The sequence below is a fragment of the Pleurodeles waltl genome, chromosome 2_1 (assembly GCF_031143425.1).
Source record: "Pleurodeles waltl isolate 20211129_DDA chromosome 2_1, aPleWal1.hap1.20221129, whole genome shotgun sequence".
Lineage (NCBI taxonomy): Eukaryota > Metazoa > Chordata > Amphibia > Caudata > Salamandridae > Pleurodeles > Pleurodeles waltl.
In genome coordinates this window covers 686,691,438-686,718,045 of record NC_090438.1, presented here as the reverse complement: position 1 = coordinate 686,718,045, position 26,608 = coordinate 686,691,438, and positions in this window count along the sequence as shown.

Genomic DNA, 26,608 nt, shown 5'->3' with positions numbered 1-26,608 from the left:
ATTTTTAATTGCTTAAAATTTCATTTATATAAATCAAATCAATATATTTACCTTATTTTAGCATTTAATGCATTCTTAATTTAAGGTGTTAATGTAATCTAATGTTTTATTTTATTTGTTCCAGGTTAATAATAATTGGTTTCAATTATCTGCCATTAAAATATATTTATTATTTTAAAATAAATTAAATACATAAAGCTTATTACATTTCTCTATAATTTCCAGTAGGGAGATTTCAACTCCAGTGGTTAAGAGCTGCACCAACAGATGAAAAGGTACCAGTAGTAATTTTACACTTGTAAATGCTATTGTAGGAGGCTCCATTCCCTTGTTGGAGATGGTGGTGACATGTAATTCTACAACTAGGTGTAAATCTCCACTATTCCATGGTGAATAGCAAACACATGAACAGTTATTCCTAGGTGTAGCATTATATCTACATTTGAGGAAATTTACACATACACATTTACCTTTGTGAATCTGGTCCTATGTAGGGGAAGTATGCTTGATCTGGAACTATTCTAGTTTCTAAGTTGCATGCCTTGTTGTGTGTTTGCTAATAAACAGAAACAAACAAGTCATTTTGTAACTAGTATACAGGTATGCTCTTATTTTCCATCATGTCCTCTGATTTTGTGAGTTATTCATTGAAACAGTAGTACAGCACTTTTTGCATAGTGTGGAAGATATGTTTGACCACCGTTTTTTAATTTGTCTCCCTCCAAATGTAAATACGTCAAGAACTTTGACTCAGGGGCAATGCTTGAAGTAAAACATATATTTGCTACATCATCTATACTTTACAACTTTATTTATGTATCTTGTGTAATGAAACTTGATCAGTGAGCATTTTGAACTGCATATGTTTTACAGTGTTGGTTCAGGACTAATCCAGAACAGATCTCCAGGAACCGCTGGTTCTCAAACTTGGAAAATACAGGGAGTTTATATACATGGGCAAGAGGCCATTATCCTTTGATAATTCAGCTCCTCTGTAGAGCATTATGAATCTGTCCTTGTCTAACTTAATGGAATATTGCTGTTGAACTTGTGGTTGATTATTCCATAAAACTACATGTGGAATTGTTTCTTTGTCCCAACCCACCTGATTTTTATATACTGCTGGAGCCATCTGTAATGCCCATGTTGTGGATTGCCAGTCATTAAGGTGCTGGGTAATATTGATGTGAAACCATTGTAAGCTCTTTCCTAAAAGGAGCATCAGTTACAATCTGTGGTGGACAATCTTTGTTTCTCAGCTAACATTATAGCATAGTAATCTGTTCAGTGAGCCCAGAAAAGTATTGAGATGGTCCACTTAATGTCCCTTTCAATGCAAATGTGAGTTTTATCAAATAAATCAGGTTCACTTAAATGCTTACATGGAGTTTCAAACTCAATAAAGTAATTACTCTCCTCTGTGTTCTTGATTTTCAGGTGGACCATTGTAAATCCCACCGCAATGTCTAGGATGACCAATTCAACTCCAAGGTCTTCAGAAGGAGACACTCTGGCTCTCATTAAGAGATTGGTGGTCTTTCAGCAAGACTGCCGCGGTTGTGGGTGCCGAAAGACCTCCAGTGTTGAGATTTATTAAGAGTCCGCAAAGCATTTTGCCCAAAAACAGCCACAAATCCGACACCGCCAAGACGACTGAGGGCGGGATAGAGGTGGTCCCAGCACTAGCACCGCCTTGTCAACAAATACCGCCCTCCATATTACGACCCACAAATCAGCACAGTGTTCTTTGGACGGCGGAGAATCATTGGCGGTGTGAACCGCCACTGCCAAAAAAACACCTCTACCAGAACACAGCATCACATTAGACAAATCAAATACCCCACACATGACACACATACACACATTAGACACACCACTACCAAACACACCCCCACACAATCCACAACCCTTTGCAACCAAAATGAAATACACCAACAGCGAGCATCACTCAAACCAGAGACACTGCACACGTACACCATACGCACAATCACACACAACACTCAGTACACACCACACAACTGCTCCATTGACACATTAAAGACATTGTCACAGCATACAAACACCACAAACAACCAGGTACCTCCCACCCCACAAAGCACCCTTCACTGCACCTTTGCACACTACACACCCCCCACTCACAACACAACCACCATGTCCCATCAGAAACACCCACACTTCACAGAAGATGAGTTGAGGGTCATGGTTGATGAAATCATCAGGGTAGAGCCACAACTGCTCGGAGCACAGGTCCAGCAAACATTCATAGCCAGGAAAATTGAGTTTTGGCATAGAATCATCGACAGGGCCAACTCATCCACGCACAAGGGAGGACATCTAGAAGAGGTGGAATGACCTTAGGGTGAAGGTGCGTTGCATGGCATCCAGACACCAAATTGCTGTGATGAACACTGGCGGTGGGCTCCCACCTCCTCTCCCGAGTTTGCATTGTGAGGGGAGAAGGTCTTGGACATCCTGCATCCTGAGGGCCTGACTGGAATACCTGGAGATCTGGACACTGGCAAATTACCCGCACACCCCTAGCACTAATTCGGCCCACCAGCATGCAACCCCACCACCCAATCACTCGCCAAGTCACCCTATCTTCATCTACGCCTCCCACACCATCACCTACAGCTCCTCCCCTGCATGTCACCCCACCACCCAGCCACAGTGGCCAGAGAGTATCAGCCGAGTGCACGGATAGCACTGCCAAACACCATCACTACGACTCCCACAATGCACCTGCATATCCACATGAAAAGCAGATCTGTCCACGTCACAGTGCAACACCCGCATGTACAACTGTCGCACCTGTAACACCAATAGGATGCTACGACTGAGGACCTATACATGGCAATGACAGAAATGCAATACTCATACAGCAACCCTCAATGGAACATGCTACCCATATCACTGTACATTACCTACAAACAATGTCTGTAGTGCTGCATCTGTCATTGCCATAACTGGGAATCGAGTTAAGAGTTAAGCCACTGTATGCATCAGACACAGAGACCAACATTCACATCTCTACCATGTGATACTCTCCCACCTAATTCACAGGTACCCCTGCCACTGCCACCATGGAGAGGATGCCAGAGACAGCCAGTCCTCCCCAGGATGATGGCCCCAGTGGTGACAACGTCACAGAATGTCCTGACATAGATGACTTACCTGGCCCATCTAGGACACCTGGTCAGTCCACCACTCCCAGCCTCACCCTGCCCACATCCAACCCCCTAACCTTCTCCATCTACATCTCAGCCAAACCCTGCTCCCCAAACCTGTGTCCCAAGGACTGGCCAATCAGCAGTGTGCCTCACAGTACAGGGACCTGAGTCGACCCCGCACACCCAATACAATGACGGTGGTGGGGTAACTGGAAGTGGGCACACCGTGCCAGGGGCACTGGCACAGGGGCTCAGGGGCCATGGGATGGCACCTGAGGGCCAGCGGATGCGGCCCCCAAGAGACTTGACTGGCCAGAAACCATCTTCCAAGTCCTGTGAGCATACCAGAAATCCCAGGGAGAGATGGGCCAAATACTCACCAATCTGGAGGAAAACCAAAGGCTGAAGATGCAATACCAGCAGGAGGCGATGCAGCAGTGGCAGGCCCACAATGCCACCATGGCCTCCATTGCAGGGGTGCTCAAGGAGCTCACAAGCATTCTGTGTGCTACCTCCTCCCACCAGCAGGCCTCTTCCACTGGCCAGATACCAACTGAGTCATCAACATCAGCCTCAGCTAGTGGAATGGAGGCCCTGCAAGAGGAACTGCAGGCCACTGGCACCCTACCCTCTGCAGCTGAGGAACCCCACCAGAAATGTGGTAGTCCGTCCAGACAACCTGTAGGAGCAGAATCCAAGACCAAACCCACTGGCAGGAAGCGACCCTCTTTTGGACATTCTCCCTTGTGTGCCACTGAGATACCCTGTTGGCTGTTCAATGTCATTACTCCATTTTCACATGGCCCTTGGATACTGGACCTGTACTGGCTACAGCTAGGTCACCTACTCTGATGTTTACTCCAAGTAGACCACACTCATCAGGTCTGCCACACTTTGTGCACAATAAACACCATAGAACACATGAACTGACTTTGTGTCTTCATTCTCACATGTACGAATGTCAATCCTAGCGAAATTTAATGTGTGCTAATTCCCCTTCACCAAAAGTATGTCACTTGGACAGAAGAGGGAGCCCTTCCCTGCAGGTGACACCCTACATTAGACAGGGTCCAAATTCCAGTTGCAAGGGAGTCACTAGTCCAGCCACACACAGGATTAGATCGACAAATCCAACTTGCAAATAGAACAAGACAGGGAATCACATCAGGATAGTACGCATGGTGGGAGCCACAACACATATGTAGTACATTGTTGTCGTGTACAGTGTGGATTTGCAACTACACAGGGGACAGCAGAAGACAATGTCACACCCACAAGATGAGGAATCACATGACTATTATGCAGTAGATCACAATTGAAATGGTTAAATTACTACACTTACTACTGTTAGGAAAGGACAATGTCCATGAACAGCACAGCTAACACTTTTGACAGGGAGTGAAACACACTACACAATCTTCATTTGGGAAACGATCTGCACAGGACCTTGCAGGACAAATGACACACCACATGCCTGTTCACAGGAATTGTTAACCTACTAATCTGCCATCACCACACATGTCAGTGAGATATCATCAGTAACACAGATTCTGATAGGCTATCTGTCTCCCACCACAAGTCACACCAAGGACTAGGTACACTGAATATCTCCAGTGATGTACCTGCCCATGAGCAGCACTGTTATGAGGCAACTTGTAAATGATACACCTGACAATACACACACAACATACCTATATGTTACTGGAAGTAATGAGTGATCAGCTCAGTCCTACATTCAGGTGTGCCATCCTCATTAGCCTCCTCATCACTTTCCATATCCCCAGCATCAGCCACTGGTCCAGGTGCCTCCGCCTTATCTGCCAGTTATGTAATCAGTCGTCTCAGGGCCAGATTGTGTAGAATGTAGGATGCGACTATGATCTGGTATATCTATAGAAGACTGTAGAAGAGGACACCTCCCGTGACTTGGATGCACCTGAACCTGAGCTTCAGGATCCTAAATGTTCTTTCAATAACACGCCTCGTCTTGTCGTGGGCCTCACTGAAATGATGTTCCCCATCCATAGCAGGGTACCTCACAGGTGCGAGCAGCATGGTGCACAAAGGAAGGACCTATCACAATACCAGTAGAGGCAAAGGGCTGAATGGGATGACAGTTGACATTACAGTGACACACATCCTATTGCAAATATACCTTTGAGCCACGCTCTTTCTCTCTGTAGTTGTGCCACCATGTGTGGGACATTGCTGTTCCTCAGAATAAAGGAGTCATGCACAGATCCTTTATACTTGTCTATTTCTTGGGAGATGTACTGGTTCACGAGACACACCACCTGTACATTGATGGAGTCTAAGTTTTTCCTGTTCCTGTAGACTTGTTCATTGGCCCTGAGAGGGACTGAAGCAACGTGGGTGCCATCTATGGCCCCAATCACCTGAGGGATGCATCTAATATGATAGAAGTCAGTCTTAACAGTAGGCAAAGCCACACGTTGTGGGAACCTGATGTAGCTGTCCATGTGTTTCAGTAAAACAGAGAGTACACCTGTCAACACAAGACTGAACATGGACTGTGACATCCCTGCTGCCAAACCCACTGTAATCTGGAAAGAGCCAGAGGCAAGAAAGTGTAGCACCGACAATACCTATACTGTAGGAGGGATGCATAGAAATTACCTATAGCAGGCAATAGATTTGGCTCCAAATGGGTACATAGTTCCATTATGGTGTTACGATTCAGACAATAGGTCTGGATGATGTGTCGCTCCGCGAGAGTTGAAAGGTCCACTAGGAGGCGGTACACTAGTGCATGTCTCATTCTCCCCCTCTCTAGGCTTGAGAGGAGAGATTTTACAACTTGATGACCACTCAACACATGCTAGATAACAAGACCCTTGTTACACACAACATACACTTATGACAGGCCCCAATAGTCGCCACATACCATTATGGCCATGTACAGGACCGTAACCATTTGTATTTGTGTTTGTATTTTGTATTTAGAAAGCACATTCCAGCCATAGAATCGAAGCACTAAGCAACAGTGGGTAGAATTACCAAAAAAAAGATAGGTAAAAGAAAAGTAAGGCTACTGAGGAAAGAGCCACGTTTTTAGCTGCTTCATAAAGGCCAAACATTTTTGTTCCTTCCTAATCATCAAGGGGAGCATATTCCAGTGTTTAGCAGCAGCCATTATGAATGCTTTATCGCCCCATCTGGCCTTACGAGTGCGAGGGACATGGACCAGGTGGGAACCTGTTGATCTGAGCTGACGGCTCGGGACGTACCAGCGTAACTTTGACGTCAGGTATTCAGATCCGCGCATATGCAAGGACTTGTGTGTCAAACATATCGTCTTAAAGATGATGCGCTTCTTAACAGGTAGTCAATGTAACTGTTTCAGACTTCCGATGGCCGAGGCTGAGCGGGGAAGATCTAATATTAAACGGGCGGCTGTATTCTGAATTAATTGGAGTTTACTGAGCAAGGTTTTGTCAATGTTGAGCATTAAAGCATTACAATAGTCTATTTTGGAAATCACCAGAGCAAGGGATACCGTAATTCTGAGCTCCTTTTGTAGATATGGAAAAACTTTTTTCAGCATTTTGAGAGTCCAAAAGCAGGCTTTAGTGACGGAGTTAACTTGAGACTTAAAAGATAAGCAGTTATCAAACGTAACCCCCAAATTCCTAGTGGAAATAATAGGTAGATCTCCACACATTGATGGCCACCAGCGTGAGCTCCACAGATCCCTACTAAAGCCAAAGAGCAAAATCATCATTTATTTTTTGCCGCCTAGCTCCCTTGACTCCTGACACTCGCGCAAGCAAGAGCTCCACCAAGTAAGCTGCTGTGTACTGTCTCCTGGAGCCACCATGCCACATCCTGTAGGAGATAGGACCCCAGCCTTCACTCAGGAGGAGCTGGAAAAGCTTGTAGACTGGGTTGTATCCCTGTATAGACAGCTGTATGGGTGAGTGTGTGAGGCTGTAAGATGTTTCCACGCCACGCTGGTAGTGGATGCATGCAGGGGCCATATAGTACATGTGTTTGTGCCGTGAAGACACACTGGTATGGGCATGTGATGTGTATGATGTGAGTAGTCCACTGCTGCTGATGTGTTGCCCCTCTACATGACTTTTTCCTTCTGTCCGTGTCACCCATACAGGTCAGCGCCCATCAGAAGAAGGGGATATGGCGTGCCATTGCCAAGCAAGTGCAGACCCTGGGGGTCCATAGCCGGTGGAGCACCCACTGCAGAAAGTGGTGGGAGGAACTGAGACGCTGGGCTCGGAAGACTGCGGAGGCCCAGCTGGAGACGCCCTCCCAACGAGGTAGGGATGCCCATCAGAACCTGACCCCCCTAATGGCCTGCAAATGGGCAGTGGCTACCCTGAGGTAGATGGGTGCTTGAGGGCAGCACGGCAGCCACAAAGGGGTGAGTACAGGCTCCCACCTCTCATATGATAGGCCTTGTTTGGATTGGGTGGATTACATGTGGGCAGATGTGCATGTGATCAGTGGTCGATGGACATCCACAATGGGTATCGGTCACGCTGCCAGGCTCTGAATCGGTTATGTGTGGCTATACACTGCTGTCAGTGTATATCCAATGGACAATCTTGACAGTTGGGTGAGTGTGGACACTGTACATATTATATCAGACCAACTTCTTTCATCTGCATCAATGTACCTGAGGTGTGAGTGCTATCACATAAGTATGTGTCTCCCATTATGACAGAGGATATCTCTATCTTGCACAGTAGCTGCCATGGACTGATTATGGGGGTGGCATCAGGGGTCCTCAAAATGGATGTTTCAGGACATGACTCCTTACCATGCTGACATATGTTGCCCTAAGAGTGTAGGATATGTGTAGGGAAATAACCATGGCATTCTGCTACATATGACTCAATGTGTGCAAATAACACAGCTAAATCTATTGTAGCAGCTATCATTCTGTGGTTTAGCTTTTCTAACTATGGTATGGTAGTAGATGTGGTAAGTCCCTGGAGTCTAATCCTATTGTTTAAATGTCATGCATGACATCACACTGGCAATCACACTGCTGCTATGCCGTTTTTCAGCCTTGCCAATTCATTGTCAAGATGTTCTCACAATAGATGGATTATGAGCATAGCATCTTGCAATTCACAATGCGTATTTTCTGAAATGCTTTGTAATGGTATGGCATGCCATTAGGTAACTGGTGAGATGTACTTGTTGATCTGTGTTAATGGTTGATAGGTATTGATCCTTTTCCACCCTATTTTTCTCTCTCTCTCCCTCCGTCCCTCTCCTCCTCTGTCTTTGTGTGCATCAGCATCATCAGACGAAGGAGAAGGGGCACAGGCAAGTGGGGAAGCAGCAGCCCATGGGACCCAAAAGGCTGATACCAGTGAAGCTGAAGTGACCCGTGGAAAGGAGGGCCAGGGGAGTGCCACAGGTGAGATGAGATCATCTGCATCATCTATGAAGTCCTCCTCCGATGGAAGCTCCCTGGCGGTGGCGGACCCATCTGGGACCAGCCCAGCACCATCGTTGTCCACCACCCCTTACCAGCACCGCCTTCCCTGTTGCTCCCCACCCAGTTGCCCGTGAACGCTCACCCAGGAGGGTGGGCATCTCCTTTGCCGCAGGCACCTCTGCTCCTGCCGAGTCAGCCCTGCTGCACTCAGTGAGAAGGCTATTGACCTCCTGAGGTCCATCTATGTGGGTCAGACAACCACTGTGAATACCATCCAGGGACTGGCAGCTCAGGTGCAGCAGAGCAATGCATTCCTGGAAGGCATTCACGGTGCCCTGTCTGGCCTGCAGAGATCCTTTCAGGCCCTGGCCTCCTCGCTGATGGCAGCCAATGTCCCTTTTTCCTCCATCCCCCCTCCAGCTACCTCTGCCCAATCTTATACCCCTCTCCCCAGACCTATCCAGAGCACACAGTGACAAACACAAGCACCACAAGACCCACCACCAGCATGCACACAGGCAACACCCACCTGCACACACAACAACATCCACTCCCTACATTGACTCCCACACCACCCTCTACTTCACAGACACTACACCACATACACCTGCTAGCACAACACCAATACTCACTGATCCAGCCACTAGTCCCATCGTAAACACAGTCCTATGGAAACATGGTTTTAACTATAACTACCTACTGGCGACCTCCAGTAGGTAATATATATATATATAGATGTATGTACATAAATACATATATATATGTTCCATTAAAAAAACAAAGGTTAGGGATAAGTGATAATTAGGACAATGTTAGTTCATCTTTCCATACAAACCATACCTAAACTACAAAAACATAAGAAATTCTAGAGTCACAGTTATAACTTAAATTCAGAATTTACACACCACCTTCAAATTACTATGTCATGCACCTCCGCACACAGTGTTCTCCCTGCACTTGCCATACTACATCAACTGTAACTTGTGCCTTCTCAAAGCACTGGATATACCCTTGCATAGGACACCACTTATGCCATGTCAAATCATAACTTTCAAAACAACACTTATGACTTCAATTGAGATAATTTTTTAGAACACAGTGCATCGTAGAGTCAGAAATAAGTAGTAGGTGTCACCTATTACAATTTTCTTAATTTGTTTAACCAGTTTACACTGTACTGTGGTAGCACCTTGCACACTTCTGTTTTTTATAAAATGTACCTTTATGTGTTTTTTTAAGTAAGACAGTCATTTGTAGGCACTAATGTGGTAATGCATATACTTTTCTGGACATAATTAAATATGTAAAGAAATTGTCACAACACTGTAGTACACTATGGCCCTCATTACATTGCTGGCGGTCATCAGACTGCCGCGGTGGAGGTGGCGGTCTCACCGCTGCAGGCCCGGCGGCGAAGACCGCCATATTACGAGTGCTGGGATGACACCTGCAGAACACAGCCAATTTTCCGTTCCAACCTCCACAGTGGATGGACCGTTGCGGGCTGCGGAAGGCATCTCCAGGCCAGCGGCAAGGCTGTTTCCCATGACTGTATTACGAAGTTGCACAACGCCAGGATTTCCGGGGTGGTCTCACCGCCATGAAAAGCCTGGAGGGAATGAGCAACATAAAAGGGAACACTCACCTTCAGGAACACAGGCACGTCCGTAGGCGCCATGGCACGCAAATTGCAAGACTTCCCAATGCTCCTGCTGGCCACTGACCTCCAGGACCAGTGACGCCAACCAAGACACCAGCCATAAGTCCACCAGCCTAGCACACACTGGAGGGAAGGACATTAGTGCACACACACAAAATCGCACATCCACCACACATACATGTAGAAGGAAAGCCAGGAGACGGTTGTCACCATGGCCACCAATGTTGCCTTGGTGCAGATGTAATCGCGGAAAAAGCATAAAAAACCAAACCATGTACAAGAGGCCAAAGGGCCAGTCCAAATGTTCCACAGTGCCCTGAGAACACTGGGCACAGAATGACACCCCAACTTGACTCCTGACTGCAATGTGCTGACCTCCACAGGGCCGGAGCATCAATGGGGCAGGCAGGCACCTCAGGGATGAAGGGAGGGTTGTGGCGAGGCGGATTGGGCTTGCAGGGGGGTTCCTTTGTCCTGGACTTGGAGGGGGGTCCTTGGTGGTGGATCTGGAGGGGGGCTCCTTTGACTTGCCGTTGGAAGGCGCAGGTTTAGCCAGGGAGTGAGGTGGGCCTTCGCATAGCCTTCGAGGTGGAGGGAGTGTGTTTTGGCTTGGGTTTGGGAGGGGCAACTGCAGACTTTGTGGGGGTGGATGTCTCAGGTGGTAGAGGGGCCTTGTGAGAACCAGAGGAGGACTGTGAGGTGGAAGGCAGGGGTCTGGGATGGGTAGCAGGGTGCTTGGATGGAACAGGGACTGAGCCAGTGGGGGCTGGGGAACAGGGACACTCTAGCAGGAAACGTTTCTTAGGGGCAGAAGGTAGGTCATGGGAAAGGCATTTGGGAGTGGAGGCAAAGGGAATGGCTGGGAGGTGCTTTGGACGCAAATGCCTGGGTTGATGACATGTGTGTACTGGGTGACTGTTGGGTGTGTGAGTGGGGGCGCTTAGGTGCACTGGGAGGAGTGGGGGGAAAGACGCAGGGAGATGGCAGAGGGGATGTGTGAATGAATGTCGGGGTGGTGTCTGCAGGTAGGGTGGATGTGCTTCATGTGCTTCATGTGGCTGTGTTGACAGCTGTGGTGCATGCACTTGTGGTGTATGGGGTGCATGTGTGGGAAGTGATATTGTGGTGATGGTGGCAGTAAGAGCACATGTGGCAGGATCTGGGACTGATGAGGTGTGACTGCAGGTGTGAGAGTTGATGAGACTGTGAGGGGGAGATGGTGGGGAGTCCATGTAGAGAGTGGATGTTGTTGTTTCTGCATGTGTCTGTTGTGTGTGTTCATGGCAGTGGTGTCTTCTGTGGTGCTTGTGTTTGTGCGAACTGGGTCTGTTGATGTGGATGCATGGTCATATGTTGGTGTGCCTTGGATGGGTGATTGGAGAGGAATGTGGGAACAGGTAGTTGGAGGGGGAAGGAAGGAGTAGGAACACTGACTGCTGTCAAAGAGGAGGCCAGAGCCTGAAACGATTTCTGCAGGGCAGACAGGGCACCATGAATGCCCTTCAGGAAGGCATTTAACTGCTGCATCTGGGATGCCAGTCCCTGGTTGGCATTCACGGTGTTTGTCTGCCCCACAGAGATGTACCTCAGGAGGTCAATAGCCTCCTCATTGAGGGCAGCAGAGCTGATTGGGGCAGAGGTGCCTGCGGCGAAGGAGATGCCCACTCTTCTGGGTGAGCGGGCATGGGCAACTGGGTGGGGAGCTGGGTGGGGAGCTACAGGGAGAGCGGTGCTGGTAAGGGGGGTGGCGAACAATGATGATGTAGGCATGGGCCCAGATGGGTCCGCCACCGCCAGGGAACCGTATATTGAAGGAGGAATCTGAAGATGTTGTGTTTGATCCCGTCTCCCCTGTGGCACTCAACTCGCCCTCCGTCCCACTGGTCCCATCGGCTCTGCTGGATTAAGCCTCCTGGGTCCGTGGGCTGCAGCTTACCCACTCGCTGATGCCCCTTCTCCTTCGCCAGATGATACTGATGCACACAAAGACAAAGGAGGAGAGGGAGGGAGATTGGGAGAGAGAGAGAGACAGAGTGCAATCGGTCAATGCCAGCACAACAGTCACAAACTGTAAGTACAACATCCTCTAAAGCCATGCCATGACACGCCATGCCCTCACTTACACATGCTACAACAATGGAACACCACGGGGCCAACTACAGCAATGCACATGTGTACCGCTGATGGTGACACAGATGTAATCGTATACATGATGGGAGGCATACCCGCCATAGCTGCACAGTACCTAGCCACTTTCCATACCCTCTGAGACACACAATTTCTGGACTACTGAACCAACTGAATCCTGCATGGGTAGCTTGCATGCCAACTAGGCCATACACAAATTGCACTGGGACGTCTTGGTCAACCTTACCTCACTACACATACACTATCTGCCTGCACATTGAGGACTCAGTATTCACCCCTGGCACAGTGGTTGGCAAGAACATATTACAATGGCTTGACATCCAATATGCAATGACCCTTTTGCCATGAGCTGCCAAGTTCATCTTGGTAGTGGGTGACAACACAGATACCACATTGGGGATAAGTGACCCTCAACTCACCGACTGCATGGCATGGTCACACACCTATGATAAATATAATTCCTGTCTAATACCCATAGTGGACATGTATCTGCCTAGCACACAGGCTACACCCTTCCAATAGTGCACATCCTGAGGCACTAAGGCAACACATAATGCACGTGACAGTGTGTACTCACCCCCATGTGCCTGCTGTGCTGCCCTCAAGCACCCATCCACCTCAGGGTAAGCCACTGCTAAAATGTGGGATATAAGGGGAGGTCAGGGTCAGACGGGCACCCCTCCCTCGTTGGGAGGACGCCCCTAGCTGGGCCTCCGCCCAGTGTCTCAGGTCCTCTTGCCACTTTCTGCAGTGGGTATTCTGCCGGACAACGACGCCATGGTCCGCACTTGCTTGGCGATGGCACACCATATCCCCTTCTTCTGATGGGCATTGACCTGCACGGGCAATACAGACAGAAGCACAAAATCATGTAGGGCCACAGCACAGGGACAGCAGTGGACAGCACACATCTCACTTCCTACACGCAAGTTACATCAATCAACGTATCCTCTTACTCCTCAACCATGCCCATTCTCCAGTCACACTGCCTCGTCCCAAGGTCCCCGTCCCCATCCGCACCACTCACAGACAGGACAGTGACATTGCACTCACCTGCTGCTCTGGTGCCCCATACAACTGTCCATACAGGGGTAGGACCCCCTCCACGAGCTTCTACAATTCCTCCTGGGTGAAGGCTTACAATTTGTAAGCTGTGCATAGCACAGCTACATCCACACAGTCAATGGTGCAAATCATGATTTTTACTCCCTCCTATTCCCAGGTACGGTGAAAGGATGAGGATGAGGAATGCTCTGGTATACAGGCCCCTAGTCGACCTTGCCACCCTGGAAGAGCAACCCCTCATACAGACCTATAGTCTGTACCGTCAGACCATCATGGAGTTTTTGAGCCAGTTGGAGCGGATCTGTTGGCTGCCATTTGTCATCCCAATGCCATCCCTCCCACAGTACAGGTGTTGTCAGTCCTCCACTTCCTTGCCTCAGGATTGTTCCAGGTTACAGTGGCCTTGGCAGCAGGGATGTCACAGCCCATGTTCAGCAATGTCCTGAGGGATGTTCTATGTGCCCTGCTAAAACATCTCCCCAGCTACATCAGGCTCCCCAAATGTGCTGATTTGGCCACCGTCAAAGCTGCATTTTACAAATTGGCACATGTACCTCATATGATAGAGGCTATTGATGCACCCACATTGCACTGGTGCCACCCAGGAGGAGTGAACAAGTGTATAGGAACCGTAAAAACTTCAATTCTACCAATGTACATGTGGTGTATCTCGCTGACCAATATATCACACAAGTGACCTCAAAGTTCCCTGGTTCTGTCCATGACTCATACATTTTGTGGAACAGCACTGTCCCACACATAATGGCACCATACCAGAGGGAGCGGGCCTGCCTCAACGTACATTTCCTTTCAAATGTGTGCCCCTCTGCTCTCAACACCCTTCATGATCTGCCCTTTCACCCCCCTGGAATTGACATGGTTCTTACCTCTTTGCACACAGATGATTCTGGTTATCCCAACCTTCCCTGGCTAATAACACCTGTGAGGCATCCGACTACAGCTGCTGAAAACAGAATCAATGAGGCCCACGGTAGGACAAGACAGGTCAATGAGGGGACCTTCCGCCTGCTAAAGGACAGATTTGATGTATGCACATCTCTGGAGGTGCCCTACTCTACAGACCATAGAAGCTGTACCAGATCATTGTTGCCTGCTGCATGCTACACAATCTGGCCCTGAGACATCACATCCCATTGCTGGATGAAGAGGATGTGGCACCTGTACCATTGGCTGATAAAGGCCACATGGGGAGTGATGAGGAGGAAGATGATGAGGATGCAGCTGACTCCAGAGTTGAGCTGATACAACAATACTTCCACTGAGATACAGGTATGTGTCAATTGTCATGGATGTGACCTGTACAACTGTATGCCATGTGCCATGCTGCCAGCTGGTGTCTGTAATCACTGTATGGATTGGGTACAACTCTGACTCTGGGTGGTTTCGGGGTTGGGTCACATGTGCCCATGAGTTGGTTCCTTACTGTGCACAGGTCAGTGCCATTCTGTACCTGCTGTTGTGTTGCTTCACCAGTGACATCTATGTGCATGACCATTGTTGCCTGGACTAGCAGATCCAGTGCTCCATGTTTGCTCACTAGGTGGAATCCTCTGTATGACATCCTCTCCTGGGGATCGACATTGGGCGTCTGTGGAACATCACTGTGCGTGCCAGTGGGAACTGCCTCACGTCTGGATCTGTCTGGTGTGGGGTAGGGACCATTGGGAGGTATGTTTTGGGTATGTGGATTTGTGATGAGCATATGTTAGAGGACTTGTGTTGCCCAGTCAGCCTTGGCTTCCTGTACTTACAGTGCATATGTGCTGACTAGGCATATGTGGCTCCTTTAGTGATGGGTCCCTGTCCTCATCCATATACAGGGCGTTGTTGTAGTACACTCTGGTCCCTGCCACACCTGTTCCCTCCATTGACATATGTCTCCAGCCACTGGCCATTCCCCTTTCTTTGTTGCTGCATTTTGTTTCCCCTTCTGTCACTCTCACATATGTTGGCATCACAATGGGTTGCTTGTTGCACATTTAATGGCTGTATATTTTGTACTTACTACAAATACAGACATAGACAGTAACTGTGCTCAATGGTGTTTATTTGGGAGGTAGAAGTGCAAGGGGTGAAGAGTGGGGTCATGGCAGGTGGGTTCATCAGAGTATATAGGCCAGCAGTTGGTAGTCGCAGTCCAGTATGGTGGCCTTTGGAGAACAGAGATTTGACAGTGGACAGTCAACACGGTGTCTCAATGACACACTGGGGAGAATGTTCAGGAGAAGGTCACTTCCTGGCGGCGGTCTTGGCATCAGTTCCAGCTGGATGTTTGGTTGGACGTCCTTGCTTGCGTTGGGGCTCCTCAGTTACAGGTGGAGGGGTGCTGGTGTCCTGCAGGTCCTAGGGCAGGACCTCTATGCCAATAACTCCCACTGACATGGAAGGCTCAGATGGGTTGTGGCTATTGGAAGGGGCCTGCTGGTGGGAGGTGGACTGACACTGGATGGTGGTGAGTTCCTTCCGCACCTCTGCTGCAGAGGCCATGGTGGCATTGTGGGTCTGCCATTGCTGCTTGGCCTCCTGAAGGTGTGCAGTCTGCAACCTCTGTGTCTCCTGCACGGTGGAAAGGATTTGGGCCCTGGTGTCTTGGGTTTGGTGGTATGTTTGGTGGTATGTACCGAGGACTTGGGTGAGGGCATCCTGGACAGTCTGGTGTTGTGGCTGACCCGTCCCTTGGACCACTGTACCCTTCCCAGTACCTCTAGCCCCATGTATCCCTGGCACAGTGTGCACACTCCCAGGCCCTTCATTGTCTGGGGTGTGTGCCCTGGACACTAGCCCCTCTTCTGTGGTGCACACTTCTGATTGAGGGGTCCCTGGGGCACAGGTTTGTGGGGGAGGGGATGACTGAGGTCTTCTAGGCACATGGCAGGGGCTGTCCGTGATGTCCATGGTTGGGCTGCCGGGAGTGGACTGACCAGTCCCTCCCAATGGCCCAGGCAAGTCAACCCCATCCAGGCATCTGCTTGGGCCTTCATCCTGGTGAGAGCTGTCTGACACTGGCCACCTCTGCAGGGTGGCAGTGTCACCTGGGGATGGAAAGGTGGAGAGTTTGTATGTGGATGTGTAGTAGTCATTTCCATCGTGTGGTGCATGCAGTGGCCCAACTTGCTTCCCAGTGATGGCATTGACAGCAGCATCACTGTAGACATTGATGTGGGTATGGGGATTGTGCCATGGTTACCTATGCCAATGTTAAGTTGTGGATGGTGGTTGGCACTGCTGTCATTGCCATATGTTGGGACGCTGTTGTGGCAACCAGTAGGAGTGGGCTGTGGTATGGTTGCCCATGCAGCTATTCCACTTTGATGTAGAACTGTGATATTTTTTGCTGTGTGAGGATTGAGGCATTGTGGGAGTTGTGGTTCTACACTTTGTGATTGTCATCGGTGCATGCGGGGGTAGTGTATGGGGATGGTGGAAGATTGGTGGTTTGGCATGCATGTGAGAGGTGTGGGGTGATTGGGAGCGGTGTAGTGGTGAGTGATGGGGTGGATTGGGAAGTGGTAGGAGGCATGGTGGGCAGGATAGTTTGGGACCTCAGGGGGAATTGAATGACTTACCAGAGTCAAGACTTCCGATGATACCAGTCAGGCCCTCCGGATGCATGATGTCCAAAACCCTCTCCTCTCAGGATATTAACTCAAGAGGAGGAGATGGGGGCCCACCGACAGTCTTGTTCAGGGCGATCTGGTGCCTGGCGGCCATGAAACAGACCTTCCCTCTGAGGTCGTTTCACCTCTTCCTGATCTCCTCCCTTATGCGTGGATAGGTGCCGACTGAGTTGACCCTGTCGATGATCCTCTGCCATAACTCCATTTTCCTGGGCAACGATGTTTGCTGGACTTGGGCTCCCATCAGTTGATGATCTTTTCCACCATGACCCACAGCTCGTTGTCTGTGAACCGTGGGTGCTTCTGGCATGACATGTTGTTGAGGGGGTGCGCTGTGCGGGTAGGGTGCAGTGTGGGGGGATTGGTGGTGTGGGGGTGTGTGTAAGGGGGTGCAGGTGCGTGGTGATGTGTGCTAAGTGTACAATGTAAAGGTGTTTTTAGTGTATGGGATATGCTTCGTAAGTTGTGTCTCAGTGGCTGGTTGTGGGAGTCGCAAGGGATTGTGGATGTGGATGTGGGGGGTGTTTTATAGTTCCGTGAGCAGCAGTGTGTGTGGTGTGTGTATGTGTTTCAGGTGTGGGGGATTCAAACTGTCCAATGTGGTGTGGGCTACTATTGGCGGTGCCTTTTTGTACCGCGGCGTGCGAACCACCAATGGTTTACCACTGTGCAAGTACTGCTGTGCTGGAAACTGTCTCCTAATGGGGCGGTTGGAATGTTGTCGTGTTTGGTTGGACCGGCGGTTGGTCAGTCACTCTTTCGCCGTGGGTCAGCCTGGCGGTGTTGTTTTTTGGCTGGATTTGGGTGTTTACTTCTTTGTGACTTGTAATATGGCGGGCGCTGTACCGCCATCACTGGCGGTATGGTGGGCAATTTCGCATGGCGGTCTTGCCCCAAAACCTCCTAAACTGTAATGAGGGCCTATATTTGTGAAATATAATGTAGTAGAGTGTTGTTTCAATGTTTTAACATATATATTTTTTTAATTATTTAAGGTTCCGCAGTACTACCGAGCTAGTACCTTAGGACTCCGTAATATTTTTGTAAGTTATATAGAAACTTATAAATATATTTCCCTACCTATTATCAATTAAAGTAGTAATAAGTAGGGAAAACATATAAATCCCAACATAACTATATTTAAGGCACTAAGCCAGTACACCGGCACAGTGACCTTAAAAAAACATGTCGGTCTGGAATTTTTGTAAAGGCAGTCGTTATCCAATGATCGCTGTCCATGTCATTGCTATGTACTGCGCTACTACCTTGAAACTAGTGACAACAGTTATAACTAGGTTTAAAATGCTAATACCTCCAAAAATGCTTACCCTTTTTTGATGTCACTGCAAAAAAATCATCTGCACACCATAATCCTCAATCCTGCCAAATTTCATTAAAATCCAACTGACTGTTTTTGCTCTACGTCCGATACAAAAAGTCTATGTAAAATGCATTGAGGTCCAAAACTGTTTTGGGACTCTCCTTTTTTCTGTGCAGCTCCTTGACCATCCTCTGCCAGTGTATTGAGTGCAATAGGTCTGCAAAGTTTTCTGGAGATTCGTTAAATGGGTACCATGTTATTAAGGGATACATTTCTTTCTGGAACTGCAATCTCAGTTTCAGCCACAACAGACAACCAGAACACCCCAGGCCTGTAATCACTGACACCCGCCATAGCCTCATCAACTGCCTCCTTCTGAATATACGCTCCCTCCACAAGCACACCACCAAACTCTGGGACCTGATCAACTCCACCCGTCCAGACATCGTCTTCCTACCCGAGACCTGGACCAATCCTACCTCTGGCCGGACATCGCCATCGCAATCCTGGATGGCTTCAACTTCCTAAGGAAGGACGGACCCTCCCTTCCGGATGGAGGACGGGCCATCGTACACAAGTTCTTACTCTGCATCACGGTCAACATGGAAGAACGCTGCACCACAATAGGACACCTACCCTTCCTGATCCACGCCACTCACAACTCCTCCCTCCGGGGCACTCTGGTCTACAGACCGCCTGGCCCCCACCCATCCTTCATCTACACCATTGTAGACATCACGAGCCCCAACACCCCGGCGTCCACCGAATACCTCCTCCTGGTTGACTTGAATTGCCACCTTGATGACCACAGCGACCAAAACACCACTTCCCTACTCGACAATCTCGCCATCCACGGCCTCAAGCAAATGATCACCGCGCCCACGCACACCACAGGACACACACTAGACCCCATTTTTACCTCAAGCAACCGGCTCACCTTCAAGAAGACCTCCACTCCGGACTGGACCGACCATCACTGCATACACTTCGCCATCATCGCACCCAACAGCCGCCTCCATGTCCCCAGGGACCCCCAGGGGAAATGGAACGGAATCACTGACGAGCAACTCACCCTGACCCTTGCCAATTCACCCCCACAACGACAATACCGTAGCACGCAACCTCAACTCCTGGATCACCTAATGCTCCAACTCCTTAGCCCCCCCGATCAACTTTGGTCAAGCGTGCCCCAAAAAAGCCAGCTGGTTCACTGCCGAACTCCAAAAATCCAAATGGACCTGTAGGTGCCTAGAGATGAACTGGAGAAATAGCAAAACCAGCTAAGCCCTCGCCTCTTTCAGAGCCGCCATTGCCACCCATCACCAACGCATCAAGAAATCCAAAAAAGCTGCACTCCGTGAACATATCAACACCTCCCGGCACAACACGAGAGAACTCTTCACGGTAATCAACAGATTCACCAATCCTCTCTCCGAAGCCACCAACATCCCTCCATCGCAAGACTTCTGCAACAAACTAAGCCCTTTTTTCCACTGCATATATGGACATCTATGACAACTTTCTCCCATAGAAACCTCCCAGTGTCAGAACATACAACCGACCCGGCCCCCCAGAACCCACCCAAATCATCCACAGCTGGTCCACGCTCACCACCGAAGAGACTGAAATCATCATGAATAGCATTCACTCCGGAGCTCCAACTGACTCCTGTTCTCACCACATCTACAACAGAGCCAGTGCATCAATCGCCCCCGAACTCTGCAAGACGCTGAACTGCTCCATCACAACAGCCACCTTCCTTGAAGATTGGAAACACACCGAACTCCGCCCCCTCCTGAAGAAACCCACAGCTGACCCATCAGAGCTCAAGAACTTCCGACTCATCTCACTGCTACCCTACCCAGCCAAAGTCCTGGAAAAACCATAAACTCCCAGCTGCGTCAGTTCCTCGAGGACAACAACTCTCTGGATACCTCTCTGTCTGGATTCCGCAGCAACCACAGCATGGAGACAGCTCTTCTTGCAGCCACTGATGACATCCACACACTCCTCGACCGTGAACAAACCTTAGCACTCATACTCCTCGCCCCTCTCAGCAGCTTTCAACACAGTCTCCCACAACACCTTATGCACCAGACACCACCACGCAGGAATCTGCAGAAAAAGCCTTGCAAGGATCCACTCCTTCCTCACCGGAAGAACACAGAGAGTCAGGCTCCCACCCTTCATTTCCAAACCAACAGAAGTCAGCTGCGGAGTCCCAGAGGGATCATCCCTGAGTCTAGGGCTCTTCAACATATACATGGCCCTGCTGGCAGCCATCGTCAGAGACCACAAAATGAACATTGTGTCATATGCCGATGATACACAACTCATCATATCCCTCACTGAAAACCCGGACAAAGCTAAGAGGAACTTTCATACCGGAATGATACCCATCGCCGCCTGGATGAGCGTGATCTGCCTTAAGCTCAACTCGGACAAGACCGAGCTCATCATCTTCGGAAACTCCATCTAAGTCTGGGATGACTCCAGATGTCCCACATCGATCAGCCCACCAGCTACTCTGGCTGACCACAGCTGCAACCTAGGAATCATCCTCAACTCCTCCCTATCAATGACCGGACAGGTAAACACAGTCACCTCTTCCTTCTGGCACACCCTCCGCCAACTCCGCAAAATCTTCAAATGGATCCCGGTTCACTGCTGCAAAATAATCACCCTCGCCCTTGTCACTACCAAGCTCGACTACGGCAACTCACTCTATGCCGGCACCACAACAAAGAACACGAGGAAACTACAACTCATCCAAAACGCCACCGCAAGACTCATCCTGAACCTCCCCCGCCAGTAACACATCTCCCAAAACCTGAGGACCCACCATTGCTTCCCAGTAGAGAAGCAAATCAACTTCAAACTACTCACCCACTGTAGGAGGCTGGCCTGGCTTGTAGTGGGTACCAAGGGGTACTTACACTCTGTACCAGGTCTAGTTATCCCTTATTAGTGTAGAAGAGGTGTTTCAAGCAGCTTAGGATAGAAGGTAGCTATAGCAGAGCAGCTTAGGCTGAACTAGGAGACATGCAAAGCTCCTACTATACCACTGGTGTCATATGCACAATATCATAAGAAAACACAATACACAGACAAACTAAAAATAAAGGTACTCAATTTTTATGACAATATGCCAAAAGTATCTCAGTGAGTACCCTCAGTATGAGGATGCCAAATATACACAAGATATATGTACACAATACCAAAAATATGCAGTAATAGCAAAAGGAAGTAATGCAAGCAATGTAAAGTTACAGTAGATTGCAATAGGAGCACATAGGTATAGGGGCAACACAAACCATATACTCCAAAAGTGGAATGCGAATAACGTATGGACCCCAAACCTATGTGAGCTCGTAGAGGGTCGCTGGGACTGTAAGAAAACAGTGAGGTTTAGAAAAATAGCCTACCCCAAGACCCTGAAAAGTAGGTGTAAAGTGCACCTATATTCCCCAGAGAGCACAGAAGTCGTGATAGGGGAATTCTGCAAGGAAGACCAACACCAGCAATGCAACCAAAGTGGATTTCCGGATGAGAGTACCTGAGGAACAAGGGGACCAAGTCCAAGAGTTGCAACAAAGTCGAGATTGGGCAGATGCCCAGGAAATGCCAGCTGAGGGTGCAAGGAAGCTGCTACTGGATGGTAGAAGCTGTGGATTCTGCAAGAACATAGAGGGCTAGAAACTTCCCCTTTGGAGGATGGATGTCCCACGTCGTGAAGAAGCTTGCAGAGGTGTTCCCACGCAGAAAGACCACAAACAAGCCTTGCTAGCTGCAAGGGTCATGGTTAGAGTTTTTGGATGCTGCTGTAGCCCAGGAGGGACCAGGATGTCGCCACTTGCGTGAGGAGATAGAGGGGGCGCCCAGCAAGACAGGGAGTCCTCACAGAAGCAGGCAGCACCCGCAGAAGTGCCAGAACAGGCACTACAAAGAGGAGTGAACCGGAGCTCACTCGAAGTCACAAAAGGAGATCCCACGACGCCGGAGGACAACTCAGGAGGTTGTGCACTGCAGGTTAGAGTGTCGGGGACCCAGGCTTGGCTGTGCACAAAGGAAATCCTGGAACAGTGCACAGGAGCCGGAGCAGCTGCAAATCACGTGGTACCCAGCAATGCAGTCTAGCGTGGGGAGGCAAGGACTTACCTCCACCAAACTTGGACTGAAGAGTCACTGGACTATGGGAGTCACTTGGACAGAGTTGCTGAGTTCCAGGGACTACGCTCGTCGTGCTGAGAGGGGACCCAGAGGACCAGTGATGCAGTTCTTTTGGTGCCTGCGGTTGCAGGGGGAGGATTCCGTCGTCCCACAGGAGATTTCTTCAGAGCTTCTAGTGCAGAGAGGAGGCAGACTACCCCCACAGCATGCACCACCAGGAAAACAGTCGAGAAGGCGGCAGGATCAGCGATACAAGGTTGCAGTAGTCGTCTTTGCTACTTTGTTGCGGTTTTGCAGGCGTCCTGAGCAGTCAGCGGTCGATCCTTTGGCAGAAGGTGAAGAGAGAGATGCAGAGGAACTCTGATGAGCTCTTGCATTCGTTATCTAAAGAATTCCCCAAAGCAGAGACCCTAAATAGCCAGAAAAGGAGGTTTGGCTACCTAGGAAGGAGGATAGGCTAGCAACACAGGTAAGAGCCTATCAGAAGGAGTCTCTGACGTCACCTGCTGGCACTGGCCACTCAGAGCAGTCCAGTGTGCCAGCAGCACCTCTGTTTCCAAGATGGCAGAGGTCTGGAGCACACTGGAGGAGCTCTGGGCACCTCCCCTGGGAGGTGCAGGTCAGGGGAGTGGTCATTCCCCTTTCCTTTGTCCAGTTTCGCGCCAGAGCAGGACTGGGGGATTCCTGAACCGGTGTAGTCTGGCTTATGCAGAGATGGGCACCATCTGTGCCCATCAAAGCATTTCCAGAGGCTGGGGGAGGCTAGTCCTCCCCAGCCCTGATACCTTTTTCCAAAGGGAGAGGGTGTAACACCCTCTCTCTGAGGAAGTCCTTTGTTCTGCCTTCCTGGGCCAGGCCTGGCTGGACCCCAGGAGGGCAGAAACCTGTCTGAGGGGTTGGCAGCAGCAGCAGCTGCAGTGAAACCCCAGGAAAGGTAGTTTGGCAGTACCCGGGTCTGTGCTAGAGACTTGGGGGATCATGGAATTGTCTCCCCAATGCCAGAATGGCATTGGGGTGACAATTCCATGATCTTAGACATGTTACATGGCCATGTTCGGAGTTACCATTGCGACGCTATACATAGGTAGTGACCTATGTATAGGGCACGCGTGTAATGGTGTCCCCGCACTCACAAAGCCGGGGAATTTGCCCTGAACGATGTGGGGGCACCTTGGCTAGTGCCAGGGTGCTCACACACTAAGTAACTTAGCACCCAACCTTTACCAGGTAAAGGTTAGACATATAGGTGACTTATAAGTTACTTAATTCAGTGGTAAATGGCTGTGAAATAACGTGGACGTTATTTCACTCAGGCTGCAGTGGCAGGCCTGTGTAAGAATTGTCAGAGCTCCCTATGGGTGGCAAAATAAATGCTGCAGCCCATAGGGATCTCCTGGAACCCCAATACCCTGGGTACCTCAGTACCACATACTAGGGAATTATAAGGGTGTTCCAGTATGCCAATGTGAATTGGTGAAATTGGTCACTAGCCTGTTAGTGGCAATTTGGAAAGTAAAGAGAGAGCATAACCACTGAGGTTCTGGTTAGCAGAGCCTCAGTGAGACAGTTAGTCATCACACAGGGAACACATACAGGGCACACTTATGAGCACTGGGGTCCTGGCTGGCAGGGTCCCAATGACACATACACTAAAACAACATATATACAGTGAAATATGGGGGTAACATGCCAGGCAAGATGGTACTTTCCTACACAACCCCCCCCCCAAACAAAGGACAATAAGACTAGCCATGACCTGATGAGTCTTCATTGTCTAAGTGGAAATATCTGGAGAGTCCATCTGCATTGGAGTGGGTACTCCCAGGTCTATGTTCCACTGTATAGTCCATTTCCTGTAGAGATATGGACCACCTCAACAATTTAGGGTTTTCACCTTTAATTTGTTTTAGCCAAAGTAGAGGTTTGTGGTCTGTCTGAACAATGAAGTGAGTGCCAAACAGGTATGGCCTCCACTTCTTCAGTGCCCAGACCACAGCAAAGGCCTCCCTCTCTAGGGCAGACCAACGCTTTTCTCTAGGGGTCAACCTCCTGCTGATAAAAGCATCAGGTTGATCCTGGCCCTCAGAATTGAGTTGTGATAAGACTGCCCCTACCCCTAATTCAGATGCATCAGTTTGAACAATGAATTTCTTGGAGTAACATGAGCTTTTTAGGACAGGTGCAGTGCACATGGCCTGTTTCAGCTCCTCAAAAGCTTTCTGACAGCTAGCTGTCCATAATACCTTTTTAGGCATTTTCTTAGAAGTGAAGTCATTAAGAGGGGCTGCTATGGAGCCATAGTTCTTTATGAACCTCCTGTAATACCCAGTGAGGCCTAAGAAGGCTCTCACCTGGGTCTGAGTTGTAGGGGGAACCCAATCTATGATAGTTTGGATTTTCCCCTGAAGTGGTGCAATCTGTTCTCCACCTACAAGGTGTCCCAGATAAACCACTTTCCCCTGCCCTATCTGGCACTTTGAAGCCCTGATAGTGAGGCCTGCCTTTTGCAGGGCCTCCAAAACTTTTCATAGGTGGACCAGGTGATCATCCCAGGTGGAGCTAAAGACAGCTATATCATCTAGATATGCTGCACTAAAAGCCTCCAACCCTTGCAGGACTGTATTCACCAACCTCTGAAAAGTGGCAGGTGCATTTTCAAACCAAAGGGCATTACTGTGAATTGGTAGTGCCCTCCAATAGTCGAAAATGCAGTTTTTGCTTTAGCATCCTCTGATAACTTGATCTGCCAATACCCTGCAGTCAAATCAAAGGTGCTTAGATACTTGGCAGATGCCAGTGTATCTATGAGCTCATCTGCCCTGGGTATAGGGTGAGCATCAGTTTTAGTTACCTGGTTGAGACCTCTGTAATCTACACAAAACCTCATCTCTCTTTTCCCATCTTTAGAGTGAGGCTTTGGTACAAGCACCACAGGAGAGGCCCATGGGCTTTCAGAGTGCTCAACCACTCCCAGTTCAAGCATTTTCTGAACCTCTTATTTTATGCAGTCCCTGACATGGTCAGGCTGCCTATATATCTTACTTTTGACAGGCATGCTCTCTCCAGTATCTATAGTGTGTTCACACCAAGCAGTGGTGCCTGGCACAGTAGAAAAGAGTTCAGAAAACTGACCCAGGAGATTTATGCAGTGGTCTTTCTGCTCAGCAGTAAGACAATCTGCTAAAACTACACCTTCCACTAGAGCATCTTGTTCTGTGCAAGAGAAGAGATCAGGGAGAGGGTCACTCTCTTCTTCCTGTCCTTCATCTGTTGCCATGAGCAGGGGAGATCAGCCCTGTCATAGTAGGGTTTTAGGCGATTGACATGGAGCACCCTAAGGGGACTCCTGGCAGTGCCCAAGTCAACCAAGTAGGTGACGTCTCCCTTCTTTTCAACAATAATGTGGGGTCCACTCCATTTGTCTTGGAGTGCTCTTGGGGCCACAGGCTCTAAGACCCACACTTTCTGCCCTGGTTGGTACTGAATCAGAACAGCCTTCTGGTCATGCCATTGCTTTTGGAGCTCTTGGCTGGCCTGAAGGTTTTTACTGGCCTTTTTCATGTACTCACCATTCTGGATCTTAGGCCAAGTACATAGTCCACTATGTCTTGCTTAGGAGCTCTTAAAGGTTGTTCCCAACCTTCCTTTACAAGTGTTAAAGGACCTCTTACAGGGTGCCCAAATAGGAGTTCAAAGGGGCTGAAGCCCACTCCTTTCTGGGGTACCTCCCTGTAAGCAAAAAGGAGGCAAGGTAACAGGACATCCCATCTCCTCCTGAGTTTTTCAGGGAGTCCCATTATCATTCCTTTGAGAGTTTTGTTAAACCTCTCAACCAGTCCATTTGTTTGTGGATGATAAGGTGTAGTGAATTGGTATATTACACCACATTCCTTCCACATGGCCTTCAAGTATGCAGACATAAAGTTGCTACCCCTGTCTGATACCACCTCTTTTGGGAAACCCACCCTGGAAAAGATTCCCAGGGGGGCTTTTGCCACTGCAGGTGCT